Genomic DNA, 20,388 nt, shown 5'->3' on the forward strand with positions numbered 1-20,388 from the left:
ATGTAAAAATTTATGAGATAGTAGTATTATACAACCATATACAATAGAATATTACATAGGGCAGTGACAAGTGACTCTGGAAAAAGCAAGATATTACATAGCGGGAAATCAACGTTTTATAAACCACAGCATTGTATAGTCCGTACAAAGCAGGACATGGGGGACATACCCAAATGTTGCTAAAGAGGAAGCCAAAATACAAAAAACATCACTTAGTCAAATATGACTGAAGGGGCTGCAATATCATTAACCGGAGCTCTGCAAAAAATATTACATCAGCATGCCAACGTGAAAACCACCAAACGAATTTGGCAGTCGAGGAAAGCCAAGGATAACAACGTATGTAAAACGTATGTAATATCGGTGTGGTGCGAGTAAACACGAGCTTCATCTGACACGGGCTGGTAGTGGACCGGGCACCGAGGGGCGCAGTCCCCGATCTGCTTGGTGGCGTTGGCACTTTTGGGGGGGCAGGGAGCAGGTGATGTGGGGTGGATGCTGTGTGGCCTGGACACTGCACAAAAGGCAAATGCGTTGGTCATTAATAGTGAGCGCGGCTCTGCAGACCGTGTGGTGTCTTTACACAGGCACAAAGTAGGTAAAAGCATAATGCGGGGAGCCCTTCCCGTGCAGGTATGGAATGTGGGGTGAGAGACAGGTCAGCTTTCTGTGCCGCGGCCTGTGCTGGCAGTGTGTGGTAACAGACCTGGGCTGGCAAATTCCATCCGGCCATCTCATGCAGGTAGGGAGTGTAGGTCGCTGTGCTACCTCCCACTGTCCCGTGCAGGCACTGTGTGGTGGCAGAGCTGTGCCGGCTGCCACAGCCCCCATCTCTCCGTGATTCTGGACCTGCAGGTAGTGTGTGGTGGGGGAGCTGGGCCGCTCTCACCATGCCGCCGGCCGTGCAGGGCTCTTGACCTCTGTCCAGCTCCCAAACGAGAACCATATGATGTCTTTACAGGGGACTCCTTATCTCCAACCCACTCTGCAGAATACAGCCCACCCGCACCAAACTAAATATATCACCTGCAGCTAAAACAGGGGATGCATGTTGCGAATGCATGTTGCAAACTTGTAGCGAGTTGGTCGTTTTGGGTTTCAGAGTCAGGGATCCGATGAAAAAAAAAAGTGGAGTGACAAATAAATAAATACGTGAGTGCGGTGTCCCTAAAGAGGGCGCAGCGCTCATTAAAGTAAAGAAAAATGTGAGTGCGGTGTCCCTAAAGCGGTTGCCGCGCTCATTAAAGTAAAGTAAAAAACTTTACACAAAGCAGCATACTTTTAAAGACATGACGGAGTATAAACCTTTAAATTCAACAAACATTAAAAGTATACCTTATTTAATAAATCGTGTGAATGATGCTCCCAAAATTACCGGTTCAAAAATATCAAGCCTGCTACTCTGCCGCTTACTTCTTGCTGAGCTTGTCTGCGTCCCCGGGATGTGCTTCCACTGCGTCCGCCATGCCTGCCACTGAGACAAGGAGCAAAATGTAATACATCCGGGTACCGGAGGCGGGGAGGCGGATGAAGCGTTTCCGGGTCAGCAGAGGCGGCTGCTACAGGCAAGGAGTGCGCTGGGGATGCGGCGTCTGCTTCCACTCGGTTTTGGCGCATGGCTGTTGGGTGCAGTTTTAATTATGCAACCAAGGCCAGGCGATGCGGCGGAGATACAGGGAGTCACGACAAAAGAGCCAGGTGAGTGGGGGGTGGCTGCGTGCATGTGTGTGCACGCGTGTGTGTGTGTATATATATATATATATATATATATATATATATATATATATATATATATATATATATATATATATATATATTCACTGAAAAAACCATAGGTTATAGACCATATATAGTTAGGAATTAGCATTTAAAAAACCTTATTTTACTCACACAAAACCATTGAAATTCCATATATAGTTAGTTGTACTAACTATATATCGCGCACCCGCAATCCACTGCTGATGATGTCACATATTACATCATTCATGACATGGTCAGTGACATCACTGATGACATCACTGATGACATCTCAAATGACATCACTGATGACATCTCATTTGACATTACTCATGACATCATTCATGTGATGATACAATGAACCTCTTCAGACTCTAATATAACCTTAGATACACTCAGTGTAAACAGACACTCACAGACTGTCACTCATCCATGGAGTTACTCACACACCTAATCAGTCTTGCAAAGAATCAATCACACCTCCATTTCCTCAACTATATAGTTAAACACACCTTACTTATTGAAACATATAATAACACATATTTACTCTGTTATACAATCCCTGATACAAGTTCACAATAATCCATACAGCCACTCAGACATTCACTGGCTCTAATGCACAGTTATTTATATATGTCAACTACCACATGTGCTGTGTTTTACATATGTACTTACTTTGACATGTAGCACTGAGATATCCATTCACTCACCAATACACTCATGCACACAGTAAACCGCCCATACAGCTGTTTCCACATGCACTTTTGAACCCATACATCTAGTGAATCAACTGCTCACACATCTATGCACAGAGTCATACACCTCCCAGACACCCACACACACACTCAGTCTCCCATACAAATACTTGGCCAACTAATCAATAACCCATATAGTTAGTCATATAGCTAATGATCAACAATTGCATCAGATTACAAAACAACAGACACAATGGTGCACAATTTAAAACAGTTTAGTCACTAACCCATGCACTCAGTGAGACACATTTAATCACTCACTTATACAGTCAGTCATGCACCTACTAAATACATCATCCAGACACTTATACATCCACTCATTCTTCAATATATAAGACATATTTTAACTTTACAGAAACATACAGTCACTGGATGTTATCATCAGTGATGTCATCAGTGATGTCATTTGAGATGTCATCAGTGATGTCATCAGTGATGTCACTGACCATGTCATGAATGATGTAATATGTGACATCATCAGCAGTGGATTGCGGGTGCGCTATATATAGTTAGTACAACTAACTATATATGGAATTTCAATGGTTTTGTGTGAGTAAAATAAGGTTTTTTAAATGCTAATTCCTAACTATATATGGTCTATAACCTATGGTTTTTTCAGTGAATTTTCAAGGTTTTGTAAATGCTAATTCCTAACTATATATGGTCTATAACCTATGGTTTTTTCAGTGAATTTCATTGGTTTTTTAAAAGCTAATATCTGTAGCTGTAAAATGTATTCTTCTTTAAATCCAAACATATATTTTATATGTTTATTAATAATTTTTTTTTTAATACTTTTTTTTGTAAGCTCCCGGGGCGCGGACAGGTGAACGCACGGGTAAGCGCAATCTTGCGGCGCGCCCTGGGGCGCGTAGTAATACGCGTCCCGGAAGCGCTATTGCCGCGAACGAAAACAACATCGTGACGTATCGCGTAGCCGCCATGCCTTGCGTCATAAGACACGTATCGCGTAGCCGCGAGATGCGTCTTATGACGCACCGCGTAAGCGCACCCGGAAGCGCATACGATCGCGCAACGTAAGCGCCCCGATGTGCTTACGATACACGCCCGGGTCGCGCCCCGGGGCGCGTAGCGTAAGCGCGTCAAACCATGTGACTTTAAAATAACACTTTTCATTGGTTCAGAACTTTTTTTTTTCCAAATTGTGTGAAACCCACCCATTTCTCTCACTATTGCTTTGTACTTGGAGAGAGCAAGAGCTGTTCTGTCTACTCTATCTCCTACTTTTCTAATCTCCAGCAATGGCTGCAAGAGAGTCATCCAGCAGTGATTCAGATGGATTTTTAGATGAGGACCCTCCTCAGCAAAAGAAAAAAACCCATTTCATCTGGAAATTTTACGACATCCCTGAAGGACAGAAAAAAGTCAACGCTCCCAAAGTAACCTGCAAAATATGTGGGAGTAGTTTATCCAGAGGCAATCCTCTGAAAAAATATAGTTTTGGGAATGCTAATTTGATCAGGCATGTAAAAAGAAGACACCCTAACAACTTTGCCAGGGAGAGTGTCAGAGAGCTGGCACGGAATGTACCAACAGATGGCGGCAGCACCTCCACTGGTGGAGCAACACCTTCGGGACCACCCCGTGGAAGAATGGTCCCTAACATTCAGCCGGTGTTTGCAGGCATCAAATTTTTGTGCACGGAGTGTGACGAACTGCTCTGCTATGGGGAGCAGAGTGTTGAACTCATTGCCCTAAAGAAACAGCAACACCGCTGCTCTGCCAGTCCCTAAATTTTCAAATTTTTTTGCTCCTGTTGAGCAGTTTTGGAATCCCTGTTTTTGTTTTTCCCTTGACAAAAATCCAAAAAAATATATAAAATTGTTTTAAAAAGTCTAAAAAATATATAAAACAACTAAAACAAAAAAAATATATAAAACAACAAAATCAAAAAAAAAGTTCTTTTCAGAACTACCTCCAATTTATAAAAAGAAGCTTTTTTTTTCTTCAAAAGTCTGTCATTTTTAATCTCCATGGTACGCTCCCCCGTAAGCTCCCCGGTGCGCGTACCGGGCGCTCCCCCCCCCCCCCCCCCGCGAAAACCGAAATTTTTTTTTATTTTTTTTCACCCGCGGGAGCCTTTTATGGCCCCCACATCAAAAGTAGGGGGTCAGGGGGGTGTACCCTGCCCCCTTTTGCTCATTTCCCCCCTTTGATTCTTGCCACCTCTTGTGTCTCAATCCCACCGAGACACAAGATGGCGGCCGCTGCGGACTGTTTCGAATGTTTACAGACACCCGAGAACCAATCAACTTGCCGTGCGCAAGTCGCGTGGCGCACCTGAAGCGCTCCCCGGTACGCGTACCGGGGCGCGGCTCTAGATATATATCTTTTTTTAAACCTAATTTACTCAAAATTCACAGGACTACAAATCTTGAGACCTAGCAAAGGCACATCGGGCAAACAATATCTACAATTTTGCCAAGTTTCGTGGAAATCCATTCAGCCGTTCGGGCTAAAAGTGAGGCCAACCGCCCTATGGAAAACTCAATGTTAAAAACACGTTTTGGGACCCCCCCTTTTTTCTCGGCCCCCCCTTGACGAAACCCCCCCAATATTTCAGGGGCTGCTCAGAAACAAAATGTTCAATTTTCCTGAAAATTTCAGCCAATTCCGTCCACAAACGCCAAAGTTATTAAACATAGAATTTTCAAAAATCCCATAGAGAAAAAATGCTAACTATATATACCTACTGGCGACCGCCAGTAGGTAATATATATATATATATATATATATATATATATATATATATATATATATATATATATGCAGTGTGTGTCTGTGTGTGCATGCGTGAGTGAGGCTGTGAATCTGAGGCAGGGGATGTGAACGGCGCCGTGCGCGCCCTCGAGGAGGAATCCGAGACAGCGAGGCTCGTGCCTGAACGCTGTCTCACATTCCCCCGAACACGCCGGCAATAGGTCCTTCGCTACGCTCGACCTAAAAACCATCATGTTTGTACCCAGGTCATGGAGAATGACCTTGCTGAGATAAGGCTTGAATATTCTAGCACTGTTAGGCCCTAATTCTTTTAGTTTTTCATTCATGATTGCATCTGTGCAACGGCTACTGTATCGTCTGTTATCAGCACTGCCCTCTTCATCATCTCAGACAACACCATGCTCAGCAACAGAAATAGGTCTCAAAATCAAGTTGCTTTCAAGAGAACCAACAAAGTATTTTTTTATTTGGAACCCAAACACACACTCACTGCTGCAATGCGTGAGCTGCTGATAATATTTTGTTTCCGAATTTGGGTTGAATGTTAGTCTATGCGGTTGTCCATTGTTTTTCCACAAGGGCCTGGTCCATCACATATTTACAGTATAACTGAAATGTACGTCCTTTCTATGTATAATTCATATATATATATATATATATATATATATATATATATATATATATATATATATATATATAAACAAGCACGACCCCTCCAGAGAAGAAGAGGTCAGAGGACACCATGGGGCTTTGGAAGATTCTTTAATACAGATTTGCTGGGCATAATGCATTTCGGCGTAAGTGTGCCTTCGTCAGACGCCCTTCACAAAAACAGGAATACACCACGCCTCCCTTTAAAATGTTCCGGTCCTCCCCTGGGTGGGGAGTCAGCTGACTCAAACAAAATTCAAAGCAGCTGTAGTTGAGCAATGGAAACTACAGCTACCATAATGCAGTGTTCGGTAAGTACCGTTAGATGAGCGCTGTGATACCATACAAAGGGATCTTTGATGAAACCTGTGAATATAGATGAGAGCCTTCCTAGGGTCCCCACACGTTCTCCCTCATGTAGCAGGATGAAAGCGAGCCATGCAGCACAAATACAGTGATTCTGCTGCCGAGTGAAGTCACAAGCCGCTCCTGGCGGTGGCCGTATGCTTGCCCTGGTTGATGAGGCGGGACTGCGACATCCGATACCTCGGAGAAAGAAAGCGCAGTGTTGCCACTGGATCCGGCAAGAACACAGTCCTCTTGTAGAGCGGGTCCTCTGAACGCGGCTTGCCAGCTGCCGCGGAGAAATATAAACAAGCACGACCCCTCCAGAGAAGAAGAGGTCAGAGGACACCATGGGGCTTCGGAAGATTCTTTAACACCTTCAGCGCTACCGCGTTTACCTGCCCTGCGCTGAAAGAGGAGCAAATGGCTTGTTTGTGACAAAGCCAGCTCGTCATGAGCGCAGGGCAGGTAACGCCCATGACGAGCTGGCTTTGTCATTAGCGTCGAAGTGGTTAATATAGATTTGCTGGGCATAATGCATTTCGGCGTAAGTGTGCCTTCGTCAGACGCCCTTCACAAAAACAGGAATACACCACGTCTCCCTTTAAAATGTTCCGGTCCTCCCCTGGGTGGGGAGTCAGCTGACTCAAACAAAATTCAAAGCAGCTGTAGTTGAGCAATGGAAACTACAGCTACCATATATATATATCCTAACTATAACGTTACTTCAACCTTTGGGTTTTTTCAGTGAAGATATATCTATATCTTCACTGAAAAAAAACAAAGGTTGAAGTAACGTCATAGTTAGGTGGATATGTCAGTGGCAACATTAACATTATGAACTAAAACAAACACAGAAATTCACAAGTTATAGTTAGCAGAGCCATCGAGAACTTGTGCCCCTTCCATGCAATGCTTATGACCTCACATCTTACATCCTCATGACATGTTCTATGACATCATTTATGACATCACTGATGTAATCTCAAATGGCATCACTAATGACGTTTTCCAAGCTTCTTTGGCACACACTGCTCTATATAAACTGGTATGGCATTAGAGGCCTGAAAGTAATTACAAAATAGCTTAGAATACTATGAGGCATCATTAATGCCATTACAGATGCAATTCCCTTGGGTGTAGTAAGCATTGGGTTATGTGCAACATTGACCATATACCATACACTTCACAGGTAGCCTAGTTTACATTAACAATGAGCTACAGACATATGGGAAACCCTTACTGCACACGATGTTCAATCTGTATACAAGTGTTCAGGGAAAGCCAAGTCCTTCAAGATTCTCAATGTCTCTTCCAAAATTAATAACCTACTGTTGACAGTCTTTATCTGTATCAAAACGTCTCGCAGTCACAGAACCTAAACTGAGAAATTAAGTAGATATGGGTAGAAAGTGGGTTCTTTAAACAATTGTTACTCCATTGAGAGAGTTTACTCTCTACCACACTGTTCATAGACAGTGAAACCTATGAGAAATACCCCCAACACTATTAATAAGTATCTGCTGAGAACAGTATATACTCCTGCAAAACTTGACCAAAGAGACACTATTCACTTAAAATAACCAAGTGCTGAAGGTGTTAAAGGTCATACTACCTACAGCCTTCATATTGTGCTGGAATCCTTACAGATACACCATCTCCTAAAGCTAAACAAGTACTTAGGTTAATCCCTGGTGCACATAGTCTTCAGTTATGTAGAAATTGTCATGCTGTGCTGATTCTGCCTAATACCTCGAGGTTGATTACAATACTTAGTATGTACTACGTAGAATCTTTGCCCGGTTAGAAACTTTTTCCGCAGAGCCAAAAAACGTGTGTGGAACATAATGGACAGAACTTGTCAACTGTCATTTGCACACACAGCTACACTTCAATACCAAGAATTATAGACTCTACACATCAATGATGCATTAGAAGCACATCTGTTTGGTAAACACTTACACCAAGTACTTGGACTAAAGCTGTACAAAATTAGGTAGAAAAGTAATATGGTAGCAACCGCCACAATTAAAACTATAAAAACAAACTAGCACATACATTGAATTACTCTATCTTTTCAGATCAAACTGAGTAAAAATTATACTTTCAGAGGCTTCTTGATATAGAGGCCACCAGGCCCAAGACAAGCATTTGTTAACCTCTTAAGGCCTTTTATTGAATCAAGTATTGATTCTACGGATTTCTCAGTATTAGGGGATTTTCATTTTCATCTTGAAAAATTGGAGGACCATGACACCGCCTATTTAGTGGATATTATGGCTAGTTTTGCCTCGAGGCAGTGAGTTGAGCAGGCCACCTATGTCGCGGTTCATACTACATCTAACTAAACCTTAAAGGTTACCGAAATACCCCCTATTCTCAGGTCGGACCACAAGGCAATAATGTTCACAGTCAACACTTATCAGGCCCTCCCCCCCAAGCTCTTATAACCCCAGCATAGTAACTAAATGCAGTGACTGGAAAAATATTGATCCCCTTGAACTACAAATATCTTTATTCAGATATATGCACAACTCTACCTCTGACATCGATACTGCAGCCCATATGTTTTCATCTTGGATCAAAGCAGCCATTGATCCAGTAGCTCCCGAAAAAACCCTGTCTACTAGACGGAAAACCCTTTGAGTGCCCTGGTTTACAGACAGGTTGAGAGCCCAGAAATAGCTCTGTAGAAAGAAAGAGAGACAGTGTAACACCGATGGTAGTGAGAAATTCTGTAACTCCCTTGCTAAGTTTTTTAAGAGCAAATTTGAGGAAGTCTACAAATCTTTCATTGACAGTGACCTAAATATAAAATGGGAACCATATAGATGTCACAATATCCTCCACATCCAAATATTTGGCATCTTTCTCTCCATCAAACTTGGAGCAGATTTTACAGCTGGTAAGGGAAGCTAAGTCCGGGGCACCGTCAGACCCATGTCCTCCAGAATAGTTCACCTCGCTTCAGAAATTATTAGTGAGCAACTGTTGGTCATATTTAAGGAGATGATCAATTTAGGCATATTTCCAGATGTTTGGAAAATAACCTTGGTCCTTCCACTCATGAAAAAACCTGATCTATATCCTTCGGAACCTAATAGTTATAGACCGATCTCTAGGCTACCCTTCCGGCAAAGGTATTAGAAAAGGCATTAAATATAGAACTCATGTCTTTCACATCTACTAACGAATTACAAGATCCATCTCAATACGGATTCTGAGAGGGACACAGCACTGAGAACGCTCTGTTCATGGCCTCTGAAGAGCTAAGATCCACTTTGGATGTAGGAGGTAAGGCCGCCCTGATTATATGGGACCTGTCGGCGGCCTTTGATACGGTGAACCATGAAATATTGGTTAGCCGGCTTTCAGATCTAGGGATAAAAAGCATAGCACTTAAGCTTCTTAAATGATTTTTATCCAACAGGGTTCAATTTGTGGAGATGGGAGCCTATTCATCTGATCAATTCAGATTACCTTGTGGGGTACCACAAAGCTCATCATTAAGCCCTACACTTTGTAATCTCTATGTTACCCTTTTGACTAAAATCATAAGAGATTTCATTTGTCTCCTATGCTGAGAATAATCAGCTTGTGGTTTCAGTTTCCAGAAATCCTGAAGAAACAGCAGATCTTTTTAACAAGAGCTTGACTCAGATAAATCAATGGATGAGTTATAACTGTTTTAAAACGTTATGGCGGAAAAACAGAGGTCTTCCTCTTGGGTGTAGACACCTCCTTCTGGTCACCTAGATGGTGGCTGAAAAACCTGGGTGACCTCCCATCATCGGTAAAGAAGGTGAAAAACCTAGCTTTAAACTTTGATGATATATTGACCTTTAAAGATCAGATTACCACTCGTGCTTCCACAATCTTTTTATCTTAACACCTTCAATGCTACAGGATATTTTTCTCCTGTGCTGCAAATCGATATTTACCATTGTTCATGACAAGGTCAGCTCGTCATAAGCACAGCTCCAGTGCACTGCATGACGAGCTGACCTTGTCAGGAGCATGGAACAGGTTAAAGATGATTAGAAAGATCTGCCCTTTCACACCTCTAGACCTACAAAAGACACTGGTGACAGCATTAGTCTTATCTAGATTGGACTATGGAAACACTCTTTATGTAAATATCCAAATACAGTACTTGCCAAAAGTTACAGCGGCTGTAAAATGCATCAGCGCATTTGCTGCTGGATATTCCAAAATATCAGTTGATTGCCTGTAGCCTGAGAAAATTGCACTGGCTTCCAGTAGGAAAAAGGAATACATTTAAATCCCGATGCTTATCCTATAAGATATTGCATGGTGCCGGTTCACAATATTTGAAGAACCGTCTGATTTGGTATTCACCCTCAAGAAACTTACGGTCTTCTTCCAGTAAACTCCTACTGACCCCCACATTTAAGAAAGCACACTGGGGTGGTAGGAGTTTCATTTTAGGAACTGTCAAAATATGTAATACCCTCCCAGCAGAAGAATGGCCGAATTTATGGTATTTCAGAAAATCACTAAAAACATGTTTTTTATAAACTAAAGGATTCATTACGTCTCTCATTAGTCGCAATTAGGTTTTGCTGGCAGCAACGCCAAGACACCCTCTGGCATTCGAGCGCTTTATAAAAATCTGAATCAAATCAAATTGGATGATGTCATTAGTGATATCATCAATTATGTAATTTGAGATGTCATCAGTAATGTTATAAATGATGTCATAGACCATGTCATAAGTGATGCAATATGTGAGGTCCTAGGCAGTGAACGGCACGGGCACAAGTTATATAGTTAGCTCTGCTAACTATAACTAGCGAATTTCGGTTTTTTATTTTTTGTTCATTACGTTAATCTAGTCACTGACATATTCAACTAATTATAACGTTACTTTAACCTTTGGTTTTTTTCAGTGAATTTCTGTTTTTTTTACGTAAAGTAATATTTTCTAACCAGATCTAAAGCCAACCTTCTCGTCAAACACAACCGTTGGCTGTGCGCCGCACCAGGGTTGGCTGCCTGGCCTGTGGCCAGAACCTTTGTCCAAATCCCCAGCAGGCAGACAACCTTGCGCTGCGTACAGTCTTTGCCATCTGCAGCATAATGTTGGTCGTCAGGACCTGGGGACCCCATATGGGGCCAAATACAAGAAAAGAAGGTTTGAGGCCGTGTGGCCACCATCCCCAAGCCTCTTTAGGCCCTGGGCCCCCATACCTCAGGGTCGTTTTTTTCTAAAGGGAAGGGGGCCCACATTAATTAAACGAGGTTGCTCACCCAGGGCACCTACCATACACTCATTGGGAGCTAAGGGAGGAGCCCAAAGGGCTCAGCCAGCTCCCCACATGCTGCTAGAGCCAGCATTGCTCCTGCCCAGAGTGAGCAGCTATATCTGGAAGATGAATGTGGAAATGTTAACCAGTGGGTAGCTGCCTGAAAGATGTCCAAGACTGGATGCAGTGGAACAGGGCCTGCCCAGACAGCCAGATGACTGGAATATTGCTCAACGTCCCTGCAGGCCCAATTACCCAACAAACTCTTCCGCTTTAATGACTTGGTTTAATGGGATTCCCCTTAATCAAGTGAAACAGTATGTGACGTGTGTGGTGTTCAACAGTGATATTTTCATAAAATCCCCTGTAAACGCAAATCTCCAACATCTCCATCACCTTCTTTTGTTCCCTCATTCTTGTAAATTATACAAATAATTGCCTTTATGCCTGTGGTAGCCCTCTCATATCCCAGCAAGACTACTGCAGCATACTAAACTAAAACATGCCTACAGGCTACAAATAATCTAGAATGAAGACTGGTTTGACGTCAACTGATTACATTCTGCTTAGGAGATGAACTAGACCATCATGCCATTCCTGACTGGCTTCTCATGAACAGTCTTGAATTCATTGTATATTTCTCATCATGCACTCACTGTCTGTCTCACTCAGTTGCCATTCAGACTCCTCACAACAGTTCTGAAGCCAGCTGTCCAGTTGGTGCAGTTGTGGCTCTGGTAGCCTGTCTGGCTTAATTTCAAGGGTATACTGATATGGGGTTTCCGACCTTTTGTGTATTAAGAACTATTTATGATAAATAAATATCATTGCGAGCTACTAATATTATTAGTGTTCTAACATGGACCACATCAGACAAGGTTACATTAGTGCCCATCATGTCCAAGTTTACCAGCAGTGATCACCTCCGTACATTGGCAGGATTACCAGCAGTAATGTATAAAAGGCTTTGTCAATTTAGAATGCCTACACGTAGGTAATACATGCCAGCCACAATGCCCTTGACACAAAAGTAATCATTTAAGAAATAAGTCTCCACACATCATTTATCACCCAAAACCAAATACGTCTCGGAATACAGTTTTGTCATACATATGTTAATTTAAGCAAGCAAAATGTTCCAATTTAGAAGATTGGGATGCACACAGGAGAGCTGCTGATAGGTAGCTGGACAGCTACCAGTAGCTCACGAGCTACTCGTTGGAGACACCTACTGTCTATCTGTCAAGAATCCCTCTCCGACATATCTGTGCATTAAGGATGATCATGAACAACTCTGGCTACTTTTTGCATATGTACAACTGAACTTAAACTTCCTTTCTGCGCCCCAGTGCCACCCCTAACGATACAAATAGCCCTCAAGCGCTCCGCTATCATTAAAAAATATAATTACAACAATAAAACAAACACCCAGTGTAAAGTGTAATAACCTAGAACATAAACTTCACAGAAAGTAATAAACCATTATTAATCTAAAACTCCGACACCTGCTAAATTACAGGCTACTGTATTAACTCAGAACATTAGAATTCAATATAAGGTATAGCCCAATAATATCCTAGAACAAAGATATTAAGATGTAGGTTGATATGTACAGTGTACAAAACAAAAGGCCAGCCATAGGCATGTGCTGGCCTAGAACACGGCGGTATCATTTGGAACACGGGCATCCACCGCAACCTAGAACTCGAGTGTCATGTCTTCATGACCACCGTAGGTTACTTATCTAGACGAGCATCAATAAACCCCCTGAATTAATGACGGGACCCTTCCAGTGTAGGTCTTCAGTTCACATACTGCTGAAACGGAAAGGCGTCCTACCTGTCCCCTCGGTTCCCGGTTATCCGAGCTCAGCCCGCTCCTCCTGTCAGCCGCTCTTCCCGGTGCAGCTCACAGCCGGTGACGTCCTCTGACAGCAGCTCCTGCTTCCCCCGCCTCCAGACAGATTGCTATGGCAGTGAAAGAGACAATGGACTTCAGTACTAAACAACGTGAGAATCAGACGGCCATGTCTGACTAGTAATTATAAAACTATTCGAAAAAGAATCTGAAGAACAACTGATTTTACTTTTGTATTATTTGTAAATTTAGTTAAATAACATTTTAGTTTAAAATTTTTCGAATAATGTGAATGCTTTCTCGTATTTTTTCACATTTACTTATTGCAATACCTCGTAATGTTTCTCCATTACTGACCTGTCACCTATTTACCTATAACCTAATGGGAGGTTAGCAGTGGCTTTAATATACAGTACTTCATGCGGATCTCCTCCAAATGTTATTCTGACGTCACCAGCTCTGCCAAGCATTAAGAATGGAGGAAGGTGGCTGTGGGATTATTTCCAGCGGAGTACCGCAGAGTGCTCACGTGATCCAACCTTCCTAACGTGCGCCTGCAGGGATAAGCATGCGCCGTGAAAGCTCACATAATGTGGTAATGTCAGGCTTTTTCATGGCTTCCTACGGTTGTGTGAAAGAAAACATATTGACTATGCTTGCCTTTACCTCCCTCCGAACTGTCCTCCGGGTACCGAATTGAGCCCCCAATCTTATCACTAAACGGCTCTTCCTGAACAAAAAAAAACCTTCCACAAATGGCTGTGGTGAAGGAGAAATTCTACCTCTTCCAACATATATGACCAAAAAGAGGTATGATTTTCCAGGTTAGAAGAATGTTATTTGCCTGAGATTATATAATAGAAAATTACATTGCAAAGAAATTTAGCCTGACCATAACATCTCATGAAATTACCTCATATGATGTGATAGATCAGATGACAGGAAAATAGCATGTAGCCTTTGATATAGACGCCACCTGCTAATATATATATATAATAACGCATTTCAATGAATTTCCCCGCATTACCACACTGATAAGCAAAGTCACTCAATTAAAGCTCCTCCATGCTTGTGTTATTGCTCTAAGCACTCTCGTTATGGCAGTGTTACAGCAGCCAGTGCGAGATACCAGCCAATTGTGATGACTGGGTGTTCAGGCTGTGAGAGAGCTTAACCAGTGAGTCACTGTGAGGTGTGGGTTGCCATGGATACACCAAGGCAAGGTCTTGTTAACATATGGTCACAGTGTTATCAGATCTTCGTCACCCCTTGCTGCAATTATGGTGCTGCTGCAGGACATCATGGGCATTTTTCTGACATTGGACTCGGAGAGTCTGGAGCCCTTGCGTCACATTTATGCTGCTATTGCGTCACTTTTTATGGCGCTGCAGCAGCGTAAATAATGCGCCACATTGCACCATATTTACGAAGTGACACATCTAGACAGATGCTACATTATACCTGCGCCAGGTATAATGTATGCAGGTTGGGCGTTCCCCTGCATCAAAGCCTCGTAGAAGTGGCGCATTGAAATCTATAAGATTTCAGCCCGCCACTTCTAGGACTCCATTGCGTCAAATCCTTACACCTACCTCATAGCAGGCATAAAGGTGACACAGTACTAGGATCATAGCTCTCCCCCTTGCATTGCTGGAGTTGCATCACGCTTCCGACACAACTCCAGCAGTGAGTCAGTTTTGCGCCAACAGATACGTCAGAAATACTGACGTATCTGTCATTCCTTGCGACATGATGCGTCATACAGTAAATATGACGCATCAATGGTGTTGCAAGGAGGGCACACTGAGAAGTGTTGCATCATTGCTTTGTCGCAGCGATGCAACACTTCTCATAAATAAGGCCAGGCTATTTTGCAAAACTAGTTCTCAGGTCTCAAAACAAAGACCTTCAGCTTGAGATTAAGAGACAATGTTTTGCCTCTCTGGACCACAGACTAGGCCACAAGCGTATTTTCTTCCTCCCCCTTCAAAGCTTTTCTTTTGTATATCAGCTGTGTAGATGAATCAGAATGAACAGTGTGCTGAAGTTAGTTTACATAGCGAATGAAGAATAGTGTACTTGCTTATCTGATGGAAATTGTTCACCTAAAACCTGAATAAGTGAGCTGCTCCCAAGCGCAAATGTCACATACTTTCAATGTAATTTTTCTCTTTATATCTAATTTATAGTGACATATTTTGGCTGCCTGATCCCGAACGTTGCCATTTATGAAAAAAACACCTAGATTAGCAATCGTGAATTGTACATGCTTCACTTTCTTTTTGGAATTTTGTCTATGATGCGCTTTCCATAAAGTACAGCAAGTCTGCCAAATACCACAGACAACCTTGCCAAGTACCACCCATCGGGATTGTATGTATGTGAATCTTTGTCTGTGTAATCACAGAGCAACAGAATTGAATCCTGGTGCAGTGGGGAATGTGACTTGTGTATTTATACAGGAAACATCCTTTACGACGCAACTTTTACCACGCAGTGCCTTTACAACGCAGGTTTTTCAACGCAAGTCATTACAACGAATTGCGCTGGGAGGCGCTCTAGGATAGTTAATAGTTTAATTTACTATCCAACACCTTCCCTACTATCCACGGGGACTGGAGTTGGAATAGTAAATTAAACTATTCACTATCCAGCACCCCCCAACGCAAGTCGTTGTAACGACTTGCGTTGAAAAACCTGCATTGTAAAGGCATGCGTAGTAAAAGCATGCGTTGTAACAACGTACATCCATTTATACTTATACAAGAGAACCCAGCCTTCAACTGAAAGCATTGTGAATATGCAAGTCATTATTTTAAAATAGGGGCAATAGGTTTGTGACTCTCCATTTTAAGGATTTTCCAGCAGTTTCACAATCTATTACAGCTTCTCATTGTTCAGAGGGGTGTAGATTTTAAAATGTAACTTTTTTCATTTACTTCACTGCTTGTGCTTTTTCTTGTAAGAAAGTGTCACTCTAGAACTGGGCTAAATTGATAGAGATATTTTTTGTACCTTTGAGAAACATGGCAGCAGATGACAATTGCAGTCCAGTGCTGTTTAGCCCTTTACCAGCTATTCATTATTCATCAATCATATGTGGTATCCACGTTTACCCTTGTCATTTTCCAGTATTCCTCCAGGTCTTTAGGGCCAGTCTGTGTGGTCTCTGTTGTATATTCATACTTTATTCAATATGGCTACTTGGTGTCTGTAGTCCTTTCTTAGTGTTTCTATCTTCTAACCTATGAGTGTTTTTTCTGTGATGTGGACATTCCAGCCTTGGCAGTTGATGGTCTGGTCAGCTGTGAGTTTTACTGCTCTGCTATCTTATTCTATGTAACGTAATAAATCCATCTTAATTACCTGAAGACGTGGCTTGCTACCTACCTAACTTATTTACAACAGTCTCATCTAGCTTTCTCATTTCCTCCTCATTAGTCTACCTCGCCACAGTAAGAATTTTCCGGAATCGACAAAACAAAAAATAAGTTAAGCCTACTAGTATCCCATCTCTCGATGATGGCCAGATTCCTTTTCCTTAGTAATCAACACAAGCATTTGCAATGCAATCGGTCTCGCCTTTGGACCTTGTAAGTGTTTAGCCAGAGCTATTGTCACTGTTAATGTGTTTAAGTTAAGTTATAAAAAAAATACTTAATCTAAAACCTATAAGCGATCACGATGGCAACAATCCTATTTGTGTGAGAATAGGTGGACTTCAGGTTAGCAACAAAAAGAAATGTGATGCCCAGGTTTGGTAGTTATTGTACACGCCAGAAAACCATGGTTCCACCTCAGCATGTTCGGATGAGCTCCACAGAGGGTTGATGCTAGAAGAGGCTGTCAGAGTTACGGATATTACAATGTGCAATGTGTAAGGAGGAGAAGTCATGTATTGTTACAAGAGGGATTTGAGCCCTGAATCCAAAGCGTTCCCATACGTAGCAAGTGGCCCTTGTGCCCTTTGTCATCCTATCTTGACCACTGGCACCTCTTGTAACATAGAATTACAGTGCTCAGTAGCTTTACATCTAGGTTTGCACTTCACAAATCCAATAACACATCCATACATGCATACTACATTCGACGGACACCATTTTTCAGCTCACATATGAGCAGAAAGATAATGGATTGGTATTTAGCATTTAAGCTCTTTCTAAGAAATGGCATGGAGAGGCTGTATTTATGTCATACCCCTTTGTATTGGGTATGAACTCCAGGACCCAGGGGCCATTGGCCAATCTAGTGGGGGTTACTTCCCTATCAGCATGGGTTATCTATGAGATTTCACTGAGCACAACAGTGTTTCCATTTCAGATATAAGTTCCAAAGAGTGACCGAGTTTACCAACACCCAAAACCAGTGATGTCTCAATTCTAGCACTATGCCCCGATGAAAATTGAAACTTCTCTTGTACTGCCACGCATAAATGTGGGCATGAAGAGTCCACGTGCACACAAATGTTCGAATTGTCACTGGCTTTGCAATGAAGCCTTTTCAAATAAGTCATTAAACCGAACGGGGACACAACAAACACTCTTTGGAGAGGAAACCTGTTCATATCTGTAACATGAACTAGGGCTGTTCTCATAGGTCACTCTGACATACACCTTGTAATATACCAGTTTCTGTACATGTGACAGCAAAGAATATGTTGATTCTGTGATTATACGTCATCATATAATCCTTCCTCGCACTAAGCATTGCTTCGCCTTTGCACCTGACACCGCGTGTTTCTACGGGGAGTCCCACCGCAGCAGGAGACCGCGGCGGGAAGAGCCGCTACCTACTACACCGGCTGGAGGTTGTTGTGGGGACACAAGAGGCACGGCAGCACGGGACTCCATTTCCCAGGAGTCCGTGCATCATCCACCTGTGCCTGAGGCCCGCCCACCCTCCTACCTGTTTCCATAAACTGCTCGCGGAACCCGCTGGCGCGGGTCCCGCTTCGCCTTTGCACCTGACACCGTGTGTTTCTACGGGGAGTCCCACCGCAGCAGGAGACCGCGGCGGGAAGAGCCGCTACCTACTATCACCGGCTGGAGGTTGTTGTGGGGACACAAGAGGCACGGCAGCACGGGACTCCATTTCCCGGGAGTCCGTGCATCATCCACCTGTGCCTGAAGCCCGCCCACCCTCTAATTAAACATCTATTTGATAACGGCCCTTGACCGCTACGCGGAACGCGTGCGGGAACGCGCCCGGGAGAAGCCCGGGACAAGGGCGGGACCGTCTGTGGCCGTCTGGGGCCGACCGAGGCCGGGCTAGGCCACATCCCTAACAACTATCTAACCAGACTATACCCGTCATCAACACTGTAAGTGGAACTTTGCGGGGATTTGCTGATATATTAGCGAAAGTTCTTATAGGCTTCATGCGGAAATGCAAAGCAATGGAGGGGGGGAAAGGATCTGGTAATCCCTTGAAGCTCCGTAAGGGGAAGAAATCATCAAAAAAGACAAACCAATCAGCCGGAAATAATGTAATGGACCGCATTGATGCTCTTGTGGATGAGTGCAGGGATATTCTTGTGACTGATCAAGGAGGTACTAGTGAGATTGCCTCGAGCCCAAAGGGAGGGGTTGTCTTAAAGCAAGTAAATGACCCCGCTGCACTCCCAACAACAATCCCAGACATATTTAAGGCCAAAAGAAAACTGAAGGATAGTATGATTAACCTAACTGGGGATTGTTTAACTCCATCTGTAGAGACTCTCAATAATGATGATCGGTCTATCCACCTTGACCCCGAGAGCATAAACCAGCCTTCGCCACCTGTTTCGCAAGTACTTCTTGGCAACAGGTTTGCGGTTCTGCCCGAAATCCACAATGAGCCCCCTGTCCCCTTAATCATTGATAAAACCTTGTTATACTTTTACGGGATGAAATAGAGTCCCTGAGGGCTTTGGTCATTATCTTAACTTCTATTGTCAATGACAAATACGAGGGGGTAACACGATCAACACCTAATGCTATACCTGCTGCCCGAAATTTCTTCCCCATAAAAACTCAAGAAGCAAGTAAAGTACCCCTAGCTAAAAGCTTGAATAAGCGCAGTGAACAGAACACGGGGAAAGTCGCTGGTTTGAGTACTGGCCCGCCATTCCCGAAAGACAGGAAGGAAGGGTTTTCTACCCAAGCCCGGGGAAGAGAGGGAAGTAGACAAGAGGCAAGGGAAAAAACGCTTGGTCTAGCTAGTCTGCATGCAAAACCACCAGGGGTGGTTGTGGGCCCGACAAATGTAGAGGGCAATAACCCCCGGAACAAGGGGAATTCATTCTCTAACAAAGCTTACTACAAAAGGAACACAATATATATGACCAATGTTCCCAAATTAAGGCCTTCGAAGTTAGGTACCAGCGAGCACCCAGATTCCCTAACTAACAAGGCTATCCACTGGCTACGCTATGTCAGAGGATGCCGCTCGGTAATCAGGGAGGACATCTTAGAGGCAAAAAGGTTAAGTTCCCCGAATTTCTCATGTGACTCTATAGAGTTAACTTTGAAATCTGCATTCCTTGCTGACAACCTATTCACATTGGAGTTTAGATCCAGTGCCCCATCTCAATCACAGATCCAATTAAGGAAAACTTGTCCCCATTATTTTGCCGTCCATTCCAAACACCGTAGGAAAAGTAAATGTAAGGAATTGTTCTGGGTTAGACAACAATGATTGACAAACAGCGGTACTACTGATGTCAGACAGCGGAAATTTGGTGGTACCGAATGGTGGGGAACGTATGGAAGTCCCAGTAATCGCAGAGGCAGCAGGGATCGAATTGCGGGATGTTGCCTCTCCACTGAGCTTTATTCCAGAGAGTGATACCAGGAGTAGGGCTGGTTTTAAAACCAATTCACATCTAGAGATGCCAAATGTATTAGATCAAGGCCAGTCCACACTTACCCCTGTAATTATTACATCTAAATCGACTGGTTGCAACAAGGATGGTCTGGGGAGGTTGGTCTCATGGAACATTGCAGGGTTGCGTTCCAAACAAGACTCTCAGGATTGGGTAAGCTTTGTTAATAGTT

At 43.1% G+C, this 20,388-nt stretch overlaps 1 protein-coding gene across 7 annotated transcripts in view; it reads right to left on the bottom strand.

Moving 5' to 3' along the window:
- ATP6V0A1 (ATPase H+ transporting V0 subunit a1) overlaps positions 1-13,468 on the bottom strand; it is a 290,761-nt gene extending 277,293 nt beyond the window's left edge. For 5 of the 7 annotated variants that reach the window (XM_078645387.1, XM_078645386.1, XM_078645383.1 and 2 more), the window contains exon 1: positions 13,337-13,450. The gene's annotated coding sequence lies outside the window, so the exon portion shown is untranslated. Of the gene's footprint in view, positions 1-13,336 lie in introns of all 7 variants that reach the window. The other 2 variants (XM_078645385.1, XM_078645381.1) reach the window with 2 other exon arrangements.
- Positions 13,469-20,388: the final 6,920 nt, after the last annotated feature.

Source organism: Lissotriton helveticus, chromosome 5_1, assembly GCF_964261635.1.
Source record: "Lissotriton helveticus chromosome 5_1, aLisHel1.1, whole genome shotgun sequence".
Lineage (NCBI taxonomy): Eukaryota > Metazoa > Chordata > Amphibia > Caudata > Salamandridae > Lissotriton > Lissotriton helveticus.